Source organism: Cebus imitator, unplaced genomic scaffold (assembly GCF_001604975.1).
Source record: "Cebus imitator isolate Cc_AM_T3 unplaced genomic scaffold, Cebus_imitator-1.0 Scaffold37, whole genome shotgun sequence".
NCBI classification, from domain to species: domain Eukaryota; kingdom Metazoa; phylum Chordata; class Mammalia; order Primates; family Cebidae; genus Cebus; species Cebus imitator.
In genome coordinates, this window is record NW_016107352.1 from 1439257 (window position 1) to 1444920 (window position 5664).

General features: G+C 37.5%; 1 non-coding gene across 1 annotated transcript; it reads left to right on the plus strand.

Annotated features, from left to right (window-relative positions):
• The first annotated feature begins 366 nt into the window (after positions 1 to 366).
• LOC119470686 lies at positions 367 to 472 on the plus strand. The gene has a single exon (XR_005199626.1). It is a non-coding gene; the product is annotated as a U6 spliceosomal RNA (small nuclear RNA).
• Positions 473 to 5664: the final 5192 nt, after the last annotated feature.

Genomic DNA, 5664 nt, shown 5'->3' on the forward strand with positions numbered 1-5664 from the left:
TAGCAGAAAAGTATGACTATGAATGCAAGGTAATGAAAATATTTTCCGTCCTTAACTAAAATGTTTGGTTCTTCTAGAATGTGAAAATGAATTGTGTAAAACAAATCTTGGATATAGAAAGTTGCAAGTATGCAGAAAACAATTTATTTGCCTCACTGCAAATAAAGAGTTGGAAAAGACGCAATAAAATATTTTTGAACGTTGGCAACATTCCCTCCATTTTGACGATTTCATTTGTAAGGTTGTTTTTTAAATAGGGCAGGCCAGGAGACGGAGGCTGCAATGAACTATAGGCATGCCACTGCATTCCAGCCTGGGTGACCAAAGAGGACCCTGCCTTAAAAAAATACAACAGAAATAGGGCAGGTGTTCAGTTAGGCAGCACATACACTAACATTGGAATGATACAAGAAGATTAGTATGGCCTCTGAACAAGGATGACACACAGAATCATGATACATTCCATTAAAAAAAAAAAAGAGGGCAAGGAGCTAAGAAATCCTTTCCTGCTAACTACTATATTAATGTAAACTAGAATCTGGTTTTCTATGTACTAAAATGACAGTTTGTCTCAAACTGTTTGGTCTCCTCTTAACAAAGGGTAGGAAAAGTTCATTCCTTTACATTCTATCTGGTCTGACAACATAGAAATTCCATATTCCATCAAAACAGTTTTCTGTATTTTGTGCTGACTTTTTCCAAGCCCTTGACTATTAAGCAGCAAAAACTTAAAAGTTCCTCATTTGCTGCAAATGTAAGACTCCTTTCTTTTGTGTCATCATCATCTTGTTATTTAAAATATTGTATTGTAATTTTGATCAACAGATACTGAATTTATTATTTCTCAGTCACATCTGACCCTATATTAATAGGTGATCTAAAGTACTGCAGTAACTCTTGGTTTTGCTTTCCCACAATCACATCCTCAATTCAGAAAAATAAAAATGTCAGGATTTTCTTCACACATAAAACCATCTTTGAAGCTTCCCATAAGACTGCTAGAAAATCATGAAGATTTTTTTCTTTTGCTTTATAAAGCAGAGAGGTACCAAATAATTGTTTTCTTGACATTTTTTTCTTAGCTCAACACTATTGTAAGAATTGATCAAAAGAGTAGTCAAATTAAAGGATAAATTTTATAGATAAATTATTACTTACACATTTATTTCTGAGACTGTACACATTACAGAATAAATTGGAAGGCCCGGGATATTTGTCTTTGCTCTCACTGTTCACAGCATTTTTTTTACTTATGTGAAAAACATTAATCAAATTCTTATTAAAAAATTATGTATTGTGGCTGGGTGCGGTGGCTCACGCCTGTAATCCCAACACTTTGGGAGGCCAAGGTGAGTGGATTACCTGAGGTCAGGAGTTCAAGATCAGCCTGGCCAACATGGTGAAATCCCATCTCTAGTAAAAATACAAAATTAGCTAGGCATGGTGGTGCACACCTGTAATCCCAGCTACTCAGGAGGCTAAGGCAGAAGAATCACTTGAACGTGGGAGGCAGAAGTTGCAGTGAGCAGAGATCCTGCCATTGTACTCCAGCCGGGGCAAAAAGAGTGAAACTCGGTCTCAAAAAAAAATATATGTATTGCACCTCAACAGAGAATTTGACTGTCTTCAATTTTGATCTCATCATACAAGGCCCACCCTGGAGTCACATTTGAGAATAAATTGAGATAGGAGAGTTCCTTGGACCCCTTCTCGGGACTTTTGACATGGGCATGGTGACATGGGTGTGGCTCATTTATTCAGCCACCACACAAACCCCATGTGGAAGTGGGAGCATGCAGGTGAGTGGGTGCCAGGGCCTGGGCAAGTGTTTCTGGGCTCCGGCCCCACAGTAGCATCTAGGGGTATGTTATAATTAATGCTCTTTTAGCAATGGCCATCCACAGATGTCTACGTATTAACCGGCTCAGTGGAGAGTCAAGGTGACAGCTTTTTATACCCTGTCCTCTTGGTATCCAGGTCCTTGTCTAGCATCCAGGAAGACAGGTCACACAGACTTGAACAACAGTAATTTCAGAGGTTTTATTGAGTGATGGAGGTGGCTCTCAGTGGGAAAGGGAGCTGAAAATGGGATGGAGTAGGAAGATATTCTTCCCCTAGGGTTTGGCCATCCCCAGCCAAACTCCTCTCTTAACATCCAGCTGCCTCTTTGACATTCAGATGCTTCTTTTTTTCTCTCTCTTTCTCTGCTGCACTGCTCTGCTCTTCTGCCAGTGGAGTTTGGGGTTTTTATGGGTATACAGGAAGGGGGCACGGCAGGCCAGGGTGGTTTGGGAAAAGCAACATTCGAGCAGTAAAACAGCAATAATTATTCTCATTTAGGCAGCAGTTTCCAGGCTTGAGGGTGGGGCCTCTTCCAGGGAACTGCCCTCTTCTACCCAGTATTTCCCTGCCTCTTGTCCTTATCAAAATGACATTTAATCAAATATGGGAAGCTTATCATTAAGAAGCAAGATATGAAAACAATGACTACAAATTTCACTGCCCACCCCCCCTCGAAAAAAAAAACAACCACCTGTTTTATGATTAAAGCCTCACAGGTGATGAGCAATACCACTTACTAGCCAGCCAAGGACCTCAAAGTATTTGGGAGACTTCAAATACAAAGAAATTCACCAGAATCTATTAGTAATGACAGTGTAATCTTGGTGGATAGAATTTTGGGGGCTTGGTTTTCTAGTCTTGGGATAGAAGAAAAATAACACAGGTTTTTAAAGAATTGAATCCTATATTCCCTAATGAAATTGCCTGACAGAATTTAATTATTTGGCCTCTGCAGTTGCTCAGTGCTGATGTTCAAGGAAGCGTATACAGTTAATACCACTTGCTGAACTATGCGAACTATCATGACAAAACATGAAACTAGCTTTATGTGTGTGTGATCAAGAATGATCTCCTGAGGTTATTTATGATCACAAAAAGAGGCTATTAAATAAAATTATTTAAAACGTGGAAATAAGGCAAAAAGGGAGCTTGGAAAAAAATAGGGACCTTCAATGTCACAGTGTTTTGTTTTTTTAAAACAGGCTGAATCAAGGATTATTTAATTATCTAAGGGAATGTATCTGCATTTGACTTGGCTATTTTCTGTTAATTAAATATCTGGTCTCTGACACGTGGTTACTTTTAGCTATATAATCAGGAAGAGACTAGATTTAAGAGCAACTGCTTGTGCATTTACCAGTGAAAATGAACCTTGAAGGAGGGAAACAAAGAATTTTTTATTGAGCATCACCTAGATGTCAAGAACTATGGATTACTCATTGAGTCATAAAAACAACTTTGAGTGATAAGTGTGATTATCTTCATTTTACAAGTAAGAAAGTTGAAGTTCCACAGGTAAAATGATTTGCCACATTGTTTAGCTAGTAAATCGTAGAGCCAAATGTCAAATCCCAAATATTCTTTCAAAACCTACACTCTTTTAACCACATTATTCTACCCCCGTAGTAGAAACTTTTTTCTAACAACCACAAAGTTATACCTGCCATTTCTCCAAACTAAAAATGATATCTAAATGTCACCAAAAAAATATGCTAGTTAGAAAAGACAAAATTTCATGATGGAAAATTGTAAGTATATGTTCTGTGTGCATAGAGCAAAAGATCTATGAGTCACCTTGTACAACCCACTAAGTGTTTAGTTGAAAATTGCTCTTTATCATCTAGCTAGATGGCAATTAGAAGTGTGAGAGACAAAGTATCCCTTAGGAAAACTTGGCTAAAGAATAAATCATTTAAAGTGCTTTAAAGACAGCTACCTAATACATTTTCATACATCCATGTGAGCTACACAGCCCTACACAAAAAGCAATCCTAATTTGTTTACAGGCATTCAAAGGTGATACAATGTAAAGTGGAAGGCCAAAATTGCTGCTAACAGCATTAAACTTACCTTAGGCCTAAGGCAGTGTTGATCATTTCAACTGAAACACCACTAAGTTAATTAACCTCTATTTTTTTCCTTAGTGAAAATGTCAGTACCATTTGGGCCATGCCGGTTTGCAACCAGGCAGGTCATTTAGTTTTCTTCTCCACTTCCAACTACCTCACTTTGACCTGATCAATGGTTAAGATTCTTTATTTTAGAAACAATAGAAGATACTCATATTTACCATCCCTAAGGGACTTCTTCCATGCCTTTGAAAAACCAGTGAACTGAATTTTAGCTAATTTAAACCAACTATTCTACAGAAAGGAAAATTGGTCTTAGTTTTTTAGAAAGACCCAAGGCAAAATAATTTTTACACTACCATTTCATCCCCCACTCACCCAATTTCTTTAAAACTCATTGTGGGAAACTGTTGATTTCACCTGAAAAAAGTGCAAGTTGGGAATGGAGTGGGAGATGTACTTTTTGCATGTCTGTCCTAGGGAAAAAAGTATTAAGAGTGGTGGGGTAGGGCAGAGTTTCATATATGGAAATTTAATATGTATTGTATTTTCTGGGTTTTAACTTTTAAACATAATAAATAACGTAAATAAGAATTAACTGAAGAAATATTCTGATAATCATTCCTAAGCTTGTTCCTACTGCATTATTTCCCCTATCAGTAAGTAGTCTCTGAAGCCACTGCTTAAGCCAGAAACAGAAATCATCTTTGATTCTCCCTGTCTCTAATCTCTCACATGCAATCCATCAGCAAGTTCTGTCAATTTTACTTCTAAAATCCAATATGTCCACTTGTCTCTCATTTCCTCTGCTTCCACCTTTGCTAAAGCCATTAAAACAAATGAAGCCACCAGGGAAAGGGGTGAAGAGTTTTCTTGGAAGTACAAATATTTGGTAAACACTACAATTGGTAGGAGAAGGAAACAAGATAGACGAGAAGCTAAAACGGTGGGAAAAACAGAATATACTTGAGATAGGAAGAGAATTTAGACAGAAAGAACCAGAGACCTAAGGTTGAATCTCAAGTGCTTCCAATCTGAAGACAAATAGGACATGTGTGAATTTAAGGTAAATTTGGGATGTGTTCATTATATTGAAGACTATTATATACATAAAACTTTTTCTTTATACAACTTCCCAAATTATTGAGAAGATTTCTGTATCACTTTTTTCATTGTGAAAACTTACAGATTAAATAAAAACTACAAACAAAATAACTGTGTAATACTTTAGGATTTCTTTAAGTTTATTCTTTTGTGTCAGTATTTAAATGATTGAATAAATACAAATTGGATATTTGGGTTTTTTTTTTTTTTTTTGGCAGGGAATACTCAACTTGATCAAAGGATCTAAAGGGTGATGTTCAAATTCATTGTACTAAATATGTCTTTTTCAAGAAATCCAAATAGGAAAAGAGGAAGTTATCTGTCTTTGCTGATGACATGATTCTATACATAGAAAACTCTAACAATTTGGCCGGGCGTGATGGCTCACGCCTATAGTCCCAGCACTTTGGGAGTCCAAGGCAGGTGGATCACGAGGTCAAGAGATCGAAACCATCCTGGTCAACATGGTGAAACCCCGTCTCTACTAAAAATACAAAAATTAGCGGGCATGGTGGCGCACGCTTGTAGTCCCAGCTACTTAGGAGGCTGAGGCAGGAGAATTGCTTCAACCCAGGAGGTGGAGGTTGCGATAAGCTGAGATCGCGACATTGCACTCCAGCCTGGGTAACAAGAGGGAAACTGCATCTCA